Source organism: Coenobita brevimanus, chromosome 96 (genome assembly GCF_032717465.1).
Source record: "Coenobita brevimanus isolate Jiangsu-jjx chromosome 96, ASM3271746v2, whole genome shotgun sequence".
NCBI classification, from domain to species: domain Eukaryota; kingdom Metazoa; phylum Arthropoda; class Malacostraca; order Decapoda; family Coenobitidae; genus Coenobita; species Coenobita brevimanus.
Window position 1 is genome coordinate 17,520,609 of NC_137049.1, and position 17,312 is coordinate 17,537,920.

A 17,312-nucleotide genomic window follows, 5' to 3' on the forward strand; every position below is an offset into this window, starting at 1 on the left:
GTACACTATACTTAGTAGACATGCGTAATTATGTGCACACAAGGGCAGAACATATACGTGAATTTACCACATACGCGAAGGGTTTGGGAACGTAACCCTCGCGTAAATTAAGGGCTTATCTGTAGTCCCACAAAAATCATGAGGGATGTACAACTCTGATATTTTGCAAGTTGGTAACACTGTGTAACAGGTGGCATACAGCACCCTCACCACTTGAAGTAGAGTAAAAAAAAAATCTATATACAGTAATCACTCCAATATCCGACGTAATAGAGCCATAGGTAGGTCCGGTTATTGGTTTTGTCCGGATATTGGGCCCCAGCTTATGGACTTGTACTTATGGACCCTAACTCAGAGAAACACCTATACAACTCCCTCTGGACATGCATAGCACCTATTTAAGACCCAAATCACACCAATAAGGCACATAAATGACTGAAATAAATGCAAAAGAAACATAAAATGAGGGTTTAGAAGTAGGTTCATACAACAGTAAACATTCTGGTACTTATGGACCCTAACCTAGCCTAACTCAGAAAAACACATTCCTACTGCACATGCATAGCTACTAACACCCTATTCACACCAATAAAGGACATTAAAGAGTGAAATGAGGTAAGTATAGTAGGGAAAAAAGTACAGTATGAAACATTCTGGCTACTTACAGCAAGTCCATGGCCACCTCGATGAATAACCGCCTCCTCTCGGACTCTGACAGTAAGAACGAATTCCTGAAGCACTTGCAGTACACTGTTCCTGAAGTCTTGCACTGAACTTAGTCAATAACACACAGAAGTCCGTTCTTTTCACAGTGTGCACTTTTGTCTAAATAATGCTCCATTGTAACTTAGTGTTGCACTTTAACTTTTCCCAATTTTTTTAAATTTTCCAAAGCCAAAACAAACAAGTCTATTTTTTTTTCTAGTCTCTTCTTTCACAACTTTAAATCCTTAACACAACACTGTTTTTTCACTGCACAACACTCAAAATTCCCGTGTGGTCTAGTGAAGAAGTTCTTGCTGTTTATTCACTGTCAGAGTCTGAGAATATCACTGGCAGGCGACCTAGGGGTGCATCGCTGAGTTGTGGTGATGGCGTACCCACTGCAGACGACTCTGAAGACAGCCGCAAACTCACGTTGAGCGGTGACTCCACCGTGGCTGATGTGCTGGGCTGTGGCTCGGAGCATGAGGGCCTGTCTTGGGGAGACAACGGAGTGGAGCCAGGGCTGGGCACAGCGGGGGTCACGGGCCTGAAAACACTGTCAATGGTTGATTGACGCAATGACCAACGATTCTGACGATTGATGATGCGCTGCCTGAAAGCACGCACTGCCTCCATGAGTCCCAAGGGCCCCATCTCCCTGTTGCAGTCCAGGTGTTCCAGGTAGTCTAGGAAGAACTCTAGATGTTCCCGGAGTGCACTCAGCTTGGGGATGGCTGGAGTAGTGTCCTGCTGAGAGGAGTCCGCATCATTGTCGCCTTCAACGTCGGAATCTTCAAGTTCGGTACTGACACTTGCAACCGAAGATGCGATCTCCATATCAGACAACGTCTGATACCCAGGATCGCCCTCGTCATCATCCAACCACTCACGAACATCGTCCACATCTACATCGTCGCCGTGCGTACGTAGCTGTGCATGGAAGTCATCCACGTCAAATCCTAGAAAATCGTACTCCACATCCGTTCCGAGAAGCAGACGAGACCAACCATTTTCAAGAGTTTTCACAGGGACTTCCTTCCATGCACTAGCCCAGTTGTACGACGCAGACTTGATGTTGTAGAGGCGAAGGTTTTCCAAAGTCCGCTTGCCTCGTGTGTCCCGTCCCTCCCTGCACTCGTCCTCGTCCTTGAGAACAACCATCACCTCGTCCAGGAACTTCCGACGGTATAGGCGCTTTGTTGCCACGATCACTCCTTGGTCCATTGGTTGAATGAGAGCAGTCGTATTAGGTGGCAGAAACATGCACCTAATACGGCCATTTTCAGCAACCAAGTCCTTGTCGCACGGGTGGGCAGGTGCATTGTTGAGTAGAAGGAGAGCCTTTACCTGGTCGCGCGGGATTCCCAGTGTCTTCGTCTGGTAATGGATGACCACCTTGACGAAGTGACGGTGAAACCAGTCTTTGAAGATCACAGCTGTGAACCATGCCTTCAAAGAATGGTACCAGACGACAGGAAGGACATCCATCACCCCACGAAGGCACCGAGGCTGCTTTGCGCGGCCAACAATAACGGGCTTAAGCCGGTGCATGCCGTTAGCACTGGCACAACACAAAGCAGATATCCGTTCCTTGGAAAGCTTGCGGCCAGGTACACGCTTCTCCGTCTCCTCGGCTAGAGTGTTCGTTGACAGCGAGCGATAGAATAGGCCAGTTTCGTCAGCGTTGTAGACTTGACCAAGACTTAGGCCCTCCCTGTCGATCAAGCCTTTCACTTTGTGCCGAAACTCGTCAACTCCATCCTCCTTAGCGTCCAATGCTTCGCCATGTGCTTTACGGTTGGTAAGGCCATGTCGCAACTTGAACGCGAAGAGCCAACCCTCGGATGCCTTGAAGTCTAGGGCGTCGTGAAGCCTGGCGAACTTCTCAGCAGCAGCCTTCAGCTCCGTTCCACGTACCATCACACCAGCAGCACGTTGTTGTCAATACCAAATCAACGTGGATCGGTCGATTTCTGTAAACTTGGGGGTAAACATAACCTTCCTTTCCACGTTGCGTTTGCTTCTCGACGAGAAATCAGCCGTGTACTGCATGAGTTTGTCTCGGGACCTCTTGATATCGAACAGAGTAGACCGGGCCAGGTTGAACTCGCGAAGAATGCGGGAAGAAGACCAACCCGCATCCACTTTCTCCAACATCTCCCTCTTCTTCTCCAGAGTCAACACCACTCTCTTCCTTTTCTCAGGTGGCGGGGCCATCATCACACACACTAAGAGGAGGCCCGAGAGCAGCAGGAGGCCCTGCAGCAGGTAGGGCACCACCACAAAAGCGATCACGTGGGCAGCCATTACAACGAGCGTGCACTCGTGGTGAGAGACAGGCGAGAAATAGGGAGGATGCAGCGGCGCTCTATCGGACGTTGGAGGAATGACGCGCCAAAACAATGCTCTCCCGCAGCGCGCGCGGTAAGTTCAAATTACGGACGGGAAAAAATCGTTTATTTTTTTTATTTTTTGGGGTTTTCGGACCATTTTGGGAATGTTGGATCTCAGGACGATTATATACGGGTAGTGGGGATGTTCGGTTATTGGGCGTCCGGATATTAGAGTGATTACTTATATATATGTATATATATATATCTATCTATCTATTGCCAGATGCCTCAATCCCGTTTGGGGTGGCCACAAACAAATCGCCTCCAAGTCGCCTTGTCACCCGCCATTTCACTGCCCTGCTCCCAACTCACACCCCCCTCTCTCATATACCTCTCCACCCCATCCCTCCATCTCATCCTTGGCCTCCCCCTCCCTCTTCCCCCCTCCACCTCACTCACATACACTCTCTTCGTCAGTCTTTCACCCTTCATCCTTTCCATATGGCCAAACCACCTCAGTGTGTTCCTCATAACGCTTCCTATCACATCCACATCCACACCACAACGCTCCTTTATATCCTCATTCGTCAGCCTGTCTCTCCATGTGACTCCACAGGCTCCTCTTAAATAACTCATTTCCACTGCTCTCACTCTTGACTTGTGTCCTTCCAACAACGTCCAAGCTTCACTTCCATAAATTAGAGTTGGTATCACAATACTGTCATGTAGTAACTTTTTCACTTCCATGCTCACTTCCCTGTTTCTTATCACTGCTTTCAAAGAACCAGCAACCTTCTTCCCTGCTGTACCCTTTCAAGCACTTCACCCTCCAAACCTCCATCCTTACTCATCATACTACCCAAGTACTTAAACGTACTCACATTTTCCAATTCCTCACCATCCAACCTCGCTGTACATTCACTGACTTCACCTCTCAAAGACCATCACTTTACTCTTCCCTACATTCACCTTCAGATTCCGTTTCTTACACACTCTCCCAAACTCATCCACCAAGCCTTGCAGCTCCCCTTCGTCTTCACTCAGCAACACAGTATCATCTGCAAACAACAGTACAGGGAGTTCCCAAACACTATCCTCTCTCACCAGGGCCACTCCAACATCCACTACCCTACCTTGTACCTCTTTTACTACTCCATCCATGTACAGATTGAACAACCATGGAGACATGACACATCCCTGTTTCAACCCAACTTTCAAAGAGAAAAATTCACTTAGATCACCATCCACACGCACTGCAGCCTTCGCACCATCGTACATACTCATCACAGCATTCAACAGCTTCCCATCTACTCCATATATTCTTAACACTTTCCACAATCCTTGTCTATCCACCCTGACATATGCTTCCTTCAAATCCATGAAAGCCGCATACAACTTCTTTCCCTTCTCTAGAAACTTTTCCACTAAAGATCTAAGAATGAATATCTGATCTACACAACCTCTTCCCTTCCTAAAGCCTCCCTGTTCTTCTCCAACTAATTTCTCTGTTCTTTCTCTAACTCTGTCAATAAGTATCCTACCATACACTTATCCTATTATACTAAGAAGACAAATGCCCCTATGATTACCACACACTTCTTTTTCCCCTTTTCCTTTGTACAAGGGAATAATTATAAATTATATATATATATATATATATATATGACTTTTATACCAAGCAATTACTATTTGGGTAACATAGGGAGACACAAATGCATACCCAAAGCAAGCCAGCTGACATGTCTCAATGACAACTGGGGAGTCTACACACACTGTCTCCATGACAATGAGGCCACTATCTACCCCCCATCCATCCATCCATCCCAACCATCTCACCTACATCTCGCTGAGACAGGGTGGGGTTGCTATTCTCGCCAAGGAATAACTTCGAAACGCTGGTACATGGAAATGCAGGGGAGCAGTGCAGAAATACTTGGGGAATATGTGCACTATACCATTTCTAAAATGCTGAAATATGTTTTATTAACATTAAGAGCTGATTTCTTACCAACACAGCCACACCAGAGAGTAAGGTTGTCAGAGGCATTCAGCAGTTTCTGGGTTAAGAAAACAAAGAACTCTACAAGTGAGGGGCCGGATGGCATCAGCAACCTACTGTACACCCAAAACAAGGCATCCAGGCTCTCACAAACATTAGCAACTACACATATGCAAACTGTAGCATTCCCAATATCTGGTAACATGGAATAATCATCACTATGCTCAAATCAAACAAAGACACAACATCCCTTCTTTGCACAGACCCATAATACCACTTAGCATACGATACAAAAAAAGTGAATGCCTCACTCTCAACAAAGTCACTCCCCATGTCCCCCTTGTTCCTTCACAACATAGTTCAGAGCACTGTAGTCTATAACATCTAACTGACTAACCCCACACAACACGCATCAGATGGCATCAATTCTGTGACACCCACACAATGCACACTACTGTACTCACAACAGATAATTAATAATACCTTTGACGCTATCCCTTGACACAAACTAATCAAAGATATGCAACACAAAGACGGACAGCAACAACACATGCTGGCTTTCCAGCTATCTGTCTGGTAGACAAGCATATGTTACATTCCACGGCAAGACATCACAAACACAAAATTACCTTAAAGGAGTTCCACAAGAATCTGTTTTCACACCCACACTCTTCAACCCATACAAGCATGACATTCCCACTCCCCAAACATTGCCTCATATGCACATGACATCACCATAACAACCACACACACACACACACACACACACACACACACACACACACCACATTGCAGACAGCCTACACACTGTAACAGGACTACCTCAACACACTGCAGACATAGGTTGAGGACAACTGGGAGATGATCGTCCTAACCAAATCCACTACCACACTCATCACCAAATATGAACACAGGTCACACACAGTTTCCACCAAGAGCCTTGGAGTGACACAGGACACTGGAATCACCTTCAAGGACCATGTATAAGACATGATGAAGCAGTGCATCTCCAAACTCAATGAACTCAGGGCAACCACAACAAAAAGAAACACCCTCCTTAGACTACAAACAATACATTAGATCAGTGGTGTCCTCTGCCTTCCCAGCAGTGGCATGGGCTCCTCTCCTATCTAATACCCACCACAACACCTTGAAAATCATACAGAACATTGACCTACACATCACCACTGGCTGCGCCAAAACCACTCCCACTGTTCTTACACTCAAAAATTGAAGTCCTCCCTGTCAGAGACTCTCCTCATATGAGAGAGACACAATTCTAAGCAGCAGCCTGAGCCAATACACAACACCATCGTCATTAAATGTCGAAGACACACAACACACCTAGGGTAATATAACAATCACCATGCAAACACTACCAAACCCTAAACAACAACATCCCACCTCCTGATATTCCAACACAATCAATGAAGACACCCCTACAAACTCACTTCGTGCACAGGGACATACATCACCTTGACCACAACACCATACTACAAGCCTACCCTCCTGACATCCACTTATCAGAGGTGTTCTTAAATAGAGGCGATCGAGTTCATATAGCTAGGCTTATAGTCTTAGAGCAGGACATCATCCAGCCCTCCTCAGCTACAAGCATAGATGTGGGATAGGTGGAATCAAATGACAACTGACCAGCTTGTAGAATAGGCTCACACAATATAATACACACTGGATTAGCCCTGGCCTCAAAAAAGGTGTAGCCAATTTTTTCAAGAGTCCATGCCCGTGCAACAAACTAATTTTTTGATTTCCAATTATTTTACATAACAAAATGCAATAGTTATTTAATCATATTTAAAAAATAAACTTTAATTTTTCCATTTTTAATTCTTGTTTTTCATTCTATATCATACTGCATTACACAATATTATTTTCTACTTTCAGTTTTAGCAAGCTCTACCTAACCAACATCACAAAAATCTAAAATAAAGAACAAAGATTCATATCCAGTGGATCTCACCAACAATGTCTAATTGGTGCCAGAAACACATCATTATTAGCAAGAATCATTATTTGCGTGACATTAAAATACATGTATGAGGGTTTATTGGTGCTGCCACCCCAGGACTTTTACCCATTTTTCCCATATGAAGGCCTCCTGTCACTACCGTTTTTTTTTTAGCTGAAATACTGTATTTTGCAGCATATTAGACGCTGCAGTGTGAAAGACACGCCCTAACTCTGGAAGGGCAGTTTTGAGAATAAAAGTAATAATAATAATAATCTGGCCTTTTGTTTCTCAAAAGCGCCAGTTCTTCCTTTAGGGAATTCACTAGCGCTCGACATACATACATTATTTTTACAATTACAAGAATTGTGACATTTCTTGTATATAATACAAGCTACATCATATATACATGAAAGTGGCAATAATTAAACCCTATAATCATCCGTCATAGTACCTCTCTCCAGGTCATAGCATTTTGAAAAAAGAAAGACTTTCAGCTGTCTCTTAAAAGATTCAATAGTAGAGAGTTGTCTTATGGACAATGGCAATCTGTTATATAATCTAGGGGCTCTATGTGCAAAAGAACGATCAGAGAAAGATGACTGGTGAATGGCTCCTGGCTCATCAAGACGCAAGGAATCATCTTCACTGCGTAACATCACACCCGGGCGTGTCGATGGGAGTTTTAACAATTCAGCAAAGATACTTCGGTTCACCAAACTTAAGAACCTTGAATGTAATAAGACACAGTTTAAATTCAATTCTAGCCTTTACTGGTAACCAATGCAACTCAATCAGAAACGGGGTAGTTGAGGTTCTCGGGGGAAGACCAAAGATAAGCCATGCCGCCCTGTTCAACACAGACTGAACTTTTGTTAGTATATTATTTGGAAGACCAACCCACAGTGAATTACAATAATCAACACGAGACAAGACCACTGCATGGACCAATGTTAGGAGGCACTGTCTATTCAGGAATCTTCTCACAGAATACAGATTTCTGATATGCAAGTTACATCCTCTTACAACCTGATTAATGTGATCTTTGTAATTTAACTTAGAATTAAAATAAACAACCAAATTTCAAACAGAACTGACTGGATGCAGCTGTGACATGCCAGTGTTCAAAGCCAGGGCATTGTCAGTGTCATCACCCCTTCTGTTTCCTCTGATGATGATGATCTCAGTTTTACCATCATTCAGCTTAAGTTTCCTCTTAGCCATCCAAATCTTAATATCAGACATTAGAGATTCAAACTTTGTCTTAGTATCGTTGATATCTGACATCTTAACATAGAGCTGGGTGTCATCAGCATAAAAATGATAGGATACATCATGAGCATCAAGTAGAGACGATAAACTACTTGTGTAGATAGTGAATAGAATTGGACCCAAAACTGATCCTTGAGGGACTCCAAATAGAAGAAGAGCAGAATCAGAGCTAGCGTAATCGACAACCACTCTCTGAGATCTGTCTGATAGATACGACTTAAGGAGCAAAAGGGCACTATCACGAACGCCATAAAAATACAGATCATCCAAGAATAGTTTATGATCTACTGTATCAAAAGCTGCAGACAGATCCAAAAGAACTAGGAGAGAGGACATCCCACTACAAGTGTTTGCCACCAAGTCGCTCTGAATCCTTGTTAGTGCAGTTTCAGTCGAATGGTATTTTCTGTATGCTGACTAAACAACAGGAACAACTCTGTCGTGTTCCAGTAGTGGTAAGAGTTGGTCGAGTATGGCCCGCTCAATAATCTTGGATAAAAAAGACAGGTTAGAGACAGGACGATAATTTGTCATGCTCTCGACCTCAAGGCCAGGTTTCTTAATTAGGGGCCTAAGCAAAGCACGTTTCTCAGACTGCACAAAATTACTTTCTAAGAAGCATCTATTTATTATGTTGCAGATAAAGTCTGCAGCATGCTCATACACATCAGGCAGTCGTGACATGTTACATGGATCGAGTGAGCAAAATGTTTTATTAAGTTCTCTGATGCAACATTTGACTTTGTTTACATCCAGTGGAAGAAATGTTGAAAGCAAATGATCCCCGGTGCACCGTGGCTGGAAGTCAACTGAGTACGCTTCACTAGAACTGCTTTCTAAATCACTTCTCATGCGAGATATCTTACTTGTAAAAAATGAAGCAAAATCAGAAGCCAATTGGGCATCAGATAAAGAAGTTGGTTTAACAATTACATTCCTCCGACGAACCAAATTGTTCACAACTGCAGACAGTTTTTTTTTGTCACCACCACATGAATCAACTTTATTTTGATAATACCTAGCCTTTTGGGCTTTTACAGTGTGAACAACTGCTCTTCTCGCAAAAATATAACGCAAACGAGTTACTTCGGTCCGCTGCAAGCGCCACTTACGTTCTGCCCCTCTACGTTGTCTACGCAAAGAATTAATGGATGGACCATACCACGCAGAATTATCACGTACAGTGATTGTTTTTACTACCTCTGGACAATAATGGTCAAAAATTGACCTGAGCTCATTGTTGTAAATATCAACCAATTCACCAGAAGAAAGACTTGAAGAATCGATGGAGTTTAAACGTTGATCAATTTCAAAACACATCAACTGGCGGTCAACATTGTTGTAATTTCTGAACCTGATGACCTTTTTATATGAAGGGGATTTCGGGACATCAAAACTAAGAGTGATCAGAGCATGATCAGAGATGAGGGGGTCAAATGAGTCAACCTCCACATCTGATAAGCGCCTGCAACTAACAGGGGACAAGATCAAGTCAAGGACATGTCCTGAGACATAAGTTGAATTACTCACATGATTGAAAAAATTGTTCTGGGTGATCAACTCAAGGAATTCTGAAGAAAATGGTTTTGACTCTGGACTGTCAACCCAATAATTGAAATCACCACAAACAAGAAGTCCTCCAGGTTTAAGAGAAAACCCTTCAAGAAACTGCCCAAACTCCTCCATAAAACCTCGATCTCTGCCCGGATGACCTGGTCGATAGACAATTGCAATTCTAATGGAATTCTGATGGAAATTTATTAATACTTCCATAAATTCAAATGATGATGGGGTCAGGTCTGAGTCAATGAGAGAAACGTTTGCAAGTGCTGCTGAGTAGATGAGTGCTACGCCTCCTCCTGGATAGTCAGCAGCAGGCCTGGGAATACTAATAATAGAATGTGTCTTAGGCAAAGCATTATGAATAATATCGATATCAGACTCATGCAACCAGGTTTCAGTCAATCACAAAGTGTCAAGCTCATGCTGATTTAGAGTTTCATTAATATAGTCTATCTTATTACGGATGGAACGAATATTTAAAAGACCCATCCTTAACTGGTTCAAGAGGGACGTAGTCAGTTTTTTGAATGGTCAGAATTGGTGTTTTCAATCAATCTATTCCTAAGAGAAATCATAATTGGACATTCTCTACTTGAAGCAAAATGGGCAACCACCTGTGACTTTGAATTAGCATCTTGATGTCTTAAAGAGGAGCAGTTGATGCATTTGGGAGAATTTCTGTTACTACAGTCCTTAGATTTATGGGCTCCAGCACAAAAGACACATTTAGGTTCATCACTTTTCCTAGAACATCTCTCAAATGTATGACCAAAGCCTTGACAGTGATGACACTGTGTAACCCAGAATCTATCGAATGCACGGCATCTTGTAAGATCAACATAGATGTAATTGCCCTAGACCAAGACTACAGAAAGGTTGCTTGATATGAATACTTTTCGCTCCAATACACACTCACCTTTCAGAATCTCTATTCAGTACTGTATATCTGTCTTCGATTTCATTATTTTTATATAAAGAAGGGTACAAGACGAGAATACAAACAACCCCTTCATTTCAAAATGTTACTTCGTTCCATGACACCATCTTAATACTTTATGAAGTCCACCTTATAGAATCACTATTCAGTACTGCATATGTCTTTAGTTTCTTCATTTTTATATAAAAGAAGGGTACAAGACAAGAAAACAAACAAGCAACCCCTTCCTTACAAAAAGTTACTTTGTAACCAGACGCCATAAGTTTATAAAGTCCGAAGTGTCCGATTCCTTTTGTACAATAATTTGAGACTTAATGTTCATCTCCATTAAATTATAATAAATATGTATTAGTATACAGAGAAAAGTATCATTTTTTGTTAAATGAACTTAAAACAACAAAACTCAATAAAACACATTCTTTCATTCATTTAAGAAATATACAGGCCATTAAATGCAGTAATATACTTTATCTCCAAATCAAATGCCTGCATGTACTGTATATTACAATCACAGACAACACAAACAGATTTTCAAAACTCAATTACAAGGAACATTTACAGCATTTTATTTACCCTAGAAGCGCCACGTACTAGTCAGATTCGTGCCCCATACCTCCAGTGTTATGGTAGTTTCCCACATTCAATCTCAACTCAGTGTGATGTGAGACTACTGTAACTAGCTCCTGATGTCTCATTTTCTACACACAACACATTCACTTCCTAAATTAAAAAAATATCCTTAAACAAACCAAACGACATACGACACGAGTCTTTTCTGCTCAGCAAACATGCTCTTGAACACAACTTTGTTGCCACCACTAATGATGCACTCTCCCTAACCTTTGAATACCTCCACAATAACAATAATATTAATAATAATATATAAATGTAGCACTTCTATATACACACTAAACAAAAAGCAAATTAAAATGTTTTACAACTGAAGTTCAATATGACAAGGTTGTTGGGAACAAGGAGTACAAGAAGCACACTCCCTCACTGTCAATGCCATTTGCCTCGCAACATCAAAAATTAACAAAGCATTCTTAACTGTTCACAATTTACTAAAAAGAGTCATTCACCTCAAAACATTGAATTAACTGAGGAGTAGACTGTAGCACCAGTCGAGCAGGGCAGTACTCCCAAGGTGGATGGAAAGCTGATGACAGGGAGAGCTGGAGCTCCCGTTTCATCAGCCCTCAGGACTAGGTCCTGACCATCCCTCTTTGCTGAAATATTTCAGTGTCTCAGTAACACAGAGAGTAGACCAGCATGCTCACCAATACAAGTTTCTCCAACTATCAACACCAAACTACATGCACAGTACACACCATACTTCCTTTTCAAAATTTTCAAACAATGGCGTCGAATAACATAGCCTCGGAGTCCCGGGGGGGGGGGGACCATAAATGCCCCCACCTTCAGCCCCTCTCCCGGCGATGACTCAAGGTGCCTGGAACCACTGTCTGACTCTCTTCTTCTTCATTTCTGCAACATTCGTGGCCTTTCCTCTAACTTTCGCTCTGTTGAGCACCACCTCTCCCTCTCTAAACCTCACCTTCTTTTCCTAACTGAGACTCAGCTGTCTGAGGCAACTGACAGCAAACCCTTTTCTGTATCCTCCTACTTTCTCTAAACTCATTTCAAAGCCAAAGGTGGCTGTTGTGTATATATATGCAACAACTTATCTTCCTCTCGTGTTCCTGAACTCGATTCTTCTGAATTCTCTACACTCTGGCTTCGGCTTTCCTGCCATTCTCTGACTAAATATATCTGTGCTGTTTACTTATCTCCTAATTCTACTGTCTATCAAAAATTCTTTGACTATCTTACTTCTACGATGGAACACATTCAATCCATTTCTCCTTTCTCTGAAATCTCCATTCTTGGAGATTTCAATGTTCACCACCACCTTTGGCTCTCCTCTCCTTTCACTGATCCACCTGGTGAACAAGCCTACACCTTTTCTATCCTTAATGACCTACAGCAGCTTGTACAGCACTCTACCCGTATCCCTGACCGCCTAGGAGAGAGCTCCAACATACTTGATCTCTTCCTTACAACTAATCCTTCTGCTTACACTGTTAATCTTTTCTCTCCGTTGGGCTCCTCCAATCACAACCTTATCACCTTAACCTGTCCTATCGCTCCAGTACGGCCTGAGGACCCTCCAAAAAAACGTTGTCTCTGGCACTTTGGAGCTGTGGACTGGGAGGCCCTCAGGCAGTACTTCTTTGACTTTCCCTGGAATGATTATTGCTTCCATGGCCGGGAGCCATCTGGGTGTGCCTTGCACATTACGGAGGTTATTCTCGCGGGCATGGAAGCATACATTCCTTTCTCATATCCTTTGACTAATGCACGAAAGCCTTGGTTTAATCACGCTTGTTCAAATGCTGTCCGCAACAAGGAGAGGGCCTATAAAAGGTACTGGAGCCAACCCACTCCTGAATCACATCTTTTATACATTTCTGCCCGGAATTGTGCTAAGTCTGTTCTTCGCTCTGCTAAAAATAATTTCATCTGTACAAAATGCTCTCAACACTCTAACTCGAACTCTTCCCACTCCTTCAGGTACCTTGCCAAAAACCTTTCTAACAACTTTACCTCATCATCCTTCCCTCCTCTTTTCTACTCTGATGGCTCTGTAGCTATTTCTTCTACTGATAAGGCAGATCTCTTCGCTCAGACTTTCTCCTCCAATTCCACCTTAGACGATTCCGATGCTGTTCCTCCATCACTTCCCTCCTCTGACTTCCTCATGGCTAACATTAAAATTTCTTCAGCTGATGTATTTTCTGCCATTGCTGGCCTCAGTACTAATAAGGCATATGGGCCTGATGGAGTCCCTCCTGTTGTTCTCAAGAACTGTGCTTCTGTGCTTACACCCTGCCTAGGCAAACTCTTTCGCCTTTGTCTGTCAACTTGTACCTTTCCTTCTTGCTGGAAGTTTGCTCTTATTCAGCCAGTCCCAAAGAAGGGTGACCATTCCCAACGCTCTATCGTCCAATTGCTTTAACATCCTGTATCTCAAAAGTTTTTGAGTCTATTCTTAATAGAAAAATTTTAAAGCATCTTTCCTATCACAACCTTCTTTCTGATCATCAGTATGGGTTCGCTCCACAGGCGATCTTCTCACATACCTTTGAGACTCCTTGTCATCCTCCTTTCGGGACTTTGGCGAAAGCTTTGTCATTGCACTTAACATCTCAAAGCTTTCGATCAAGTCTGGCATAAATCTTTAATTTCCAAACTGCCCTGTTACGGTTTCTATCCTTCTATCTGTGCCTTCATCTCTAGCTTCCTTTCTGGTCGTTCTATAGTCACTGTTGTAGACGGCTATCGTTCTTCTCCTAGATCTATTAACAGTGGTGTTCCTCAGGGCTCTGTCCTATCACCAACTCTCTTTCTTTTATTCATGAATGACCTTCTAAGCTGCACATCTAACCCTATCCACTCATACGCTGATGACTCCACCCTTCACCTTTCCATTCGACTCCCACAACGTCCATCTCAGCAGTTACTTCAACAGGCAAGGGATGAGGCTATGGCACACCTAATATCTGACGTGGCTAGTATCTCTGACTGGGGTAAAAATAGTCTGGTTGTTTTTAATGCATCAAAGACTTAGTTTTGCACCTATCAATCAGACAAAATCTTCCACAGGTTTATGTTTAATAATACTCAACTTAATCCTGCATCATCGTTGAACATGCTTGGGGTTTCATTTGCTCGGGACTTGTCTTGGAAAGATCATATTACATCTCTTGCAAAATCTGCTTCCAAGCGACTGGGTGTGCTAAGCCGACTCCGTTCCTTCTTTGTCCCTGCACAATTGTTGACTCTATACAGGGGTTTTATCCACCCCTGTGTGGAGTACAACTCTCATGTGTGGGGAGGCTCGCCACATACAGCTCTTCTCAATAGGGTGGAGTCAAAGGCTTTTCGTCTCATTAACTCTCCCCCTCTTACTGACTCCCTTCAACCTCTGTCTCTTAGCCGCAATGTTGCATCTTTATCTCTTTTCTATTGCTACTTCAATGGTCACTGTTCCTCTGAACTGTCTGCATGCATTCCTCCACTTCTACGACGGGCGCGTAGCACCCGTCTAGCAGCAAACTCTCTTCCCTTTTCTGTCCAACTCTCTAATGCAAGAGTTAACTGTTACTCCCAGTCCTTCATTTATGCAACAGGTCAACTCTGGAACTGTCTTCCTCTGTCTGTATTTCCTGCTTCCTATGATCTCCAGTCTTTCAAACGCAGTGTGTCCAGGCATCTCGAAATGAATGGATCTTGAATTTGGCTTTCTCTTGTATTTTGTTTTTCTCTTGGAAGGAACAGTTTTGCGGGCTCATTGCCTTTGGTTCCTTCTTCCTCACATAAAAGAAAAAAAAAAAAAAATTAAACATCCATTGTTATGCCTTCATAACACTGCTGTCTCCCAGCTGCTATACCATTGTACGTTAAGTGACAGCTGTAAGGATAGTGCAAGAGAAATGCAGCCCTATTTTTAAATATCAGAACATAATTCTGCACTGGAAATGCCTAGGTGAAAATCAGATAGAGAAGTAGATAACTAAAATCATAAGATACTGTATAGGTACCAAGACATTCATTCTATCACCCAACTCCTCTACACACAATACTTCTCATTAAATGTTATCAAAATCCCATGTCCTTCACTTTCTATCAGTTGCAGCTGAAAGGTTAGGTAAGCAAGGGAGACCCTTCTTTCTCATCCTGTTTTATTCTAATAGTTTAGTCAAAGAAGCTGCCAAGCATGAGCTAACCAGCCTATATTGTACTATAAGTGGCTGATCCCTGATTCAACACTGCTAAAGTACATCAGTCACGGTTGAAAAACACAGTGTAGCTGTAATTTCAGGCAGTACTCTTTAATGTTACAACTGTTTTTCCTGTATTTCTCTACCAGTAATATAGGACTGCTTCCTTTTACAATACTCTTGTCTTGAATCAAAATACCAGTGAGAGAAGCCAGCCTCATAAGGGTAATCGAACTTCCATGTGGGACAAACGTTTTATACTGACTCAGCAGTCTTGCAAGCCAACCTCTCTCCAATACGAGTGCCTTGCCAGTTAGTGAGTGGATGGCAAGTAAAGTGATCATGATTGCCTTTCAGAGAGTTAGAACGGAGTTCACCAGTGGTCGAGTTAACTTCTGACTGGGTGAACGCTAGGCGCTAAACTGCTAAACCACTAAAATGCTGTAATTTCAGGCAGTATTGTTTAATACTGCAACTGTTTTTCCCATTTTTCACCAACAGTAATATAAAACTGTTTCCTTCTAAGATATTCTTGTCTTGAATGAAACAAAATATCAGTAAGAGAAGCCAGCCTAACAAAGGTTAATTGAACTGAATTATTTATTACTGAATTTCCATATGCGACAGACGTTTGTTAAAATGACTCGGCAGTCATGCTAGCCAACATCTCCAATACGATTTCCTTGCTAGCTACTGAGTGGATGGCAAGTGAAGTGAACATGATTGCCTTTGTGAAGTATGGCAGGGAATTCACAAGAGATCATGCTAACTTCTGACTGGGTGAACATTAACCGCTAAACTGCTAAACTGCTGTGATTTCAGGCAGCATTGTTTAATATTGTAACTATTTTTCCCACTTTTCACTAACAGTAATATAAGACTGTTTCATTCTATGATCTTCTTGTCTTGAATTAAACAAAATATCAGTAAGAGAAACCAGCCTAACAAGGATTATTGATTTTCGGTGTGGGACAGATATTGTTATAATGACTCGGTAGTCATGCTAGTCAACATCTCCAATATGATTCCCTTACTAGTTACTGAGTGGTTGGCAATCAAAGTGATCATGATTGCATTTCAAATGGTTAGCAGGGAGTTCATCAGTGATCATATTAGCCTGCTAAAGTAGGGTGTATGCATGATGCTAAATTGCTAAACAGCTATACCGCTAAACACCTACACTGTCACATGGCCAGTTGTAAACAAACCCTGAGTGTTCTGTTTTTGAACTTGGGTGTTTCTAATTGTAAAATCTGAGTATATACAGAAGTGAACGTAACTTTTTACAATACAACAAAGGTCTTTAGAAAATACTTGTGGCTGACAAGCAGTGAAATGATCATCTGTATACGAGATTCTTCTAAATGGAGCCAAGCTAACCTGTCTAGTCTAGCCTCCAGGACGCATGGAGATATTTGAGGGTAATTTTGAAACACAAAAGTGAGTCTTATACCCCAAGAAGTATGGTAATAAGATTAGTAATTAAACTGTCATGAGTCATATAAAACTCACCAAGGAGTTAACGTGTCTGATGTGATGATTGTTTCGAGGCTTGTGCATAGAGGCTACTGTGGCATACCCCAACCCCTCACTGGCCTCATTCCCACTCCTGCCTCCAGTGCCAGGGTCACCCACTTCTGTCAACACTCCATCAAACCATGTTTAACGGTTACCGGTGTTTTATTATTCCAGGCTTTGATGAAAAAATTTACAGACAATTGCCGCGAAATAACCGTTATTCGAGTGAATC

The 17,312-nt window shown here is 42.4% G+C and overlaps 1 protein-coding gene across 1 annotated transcript in view; it reads right to left on the minus strand.

Annotated features, from left to right (window-relative positions):
• LOC145413473 (uncharacterized) overlaps window positions 1–17,312 on the minus strand; it is a 364,910-nt gene that overhangs the window by 269,362 nt on the left and 78,236 nt on the right. The gene's annotated exons all lie outside the window — the stretch shown is intronic.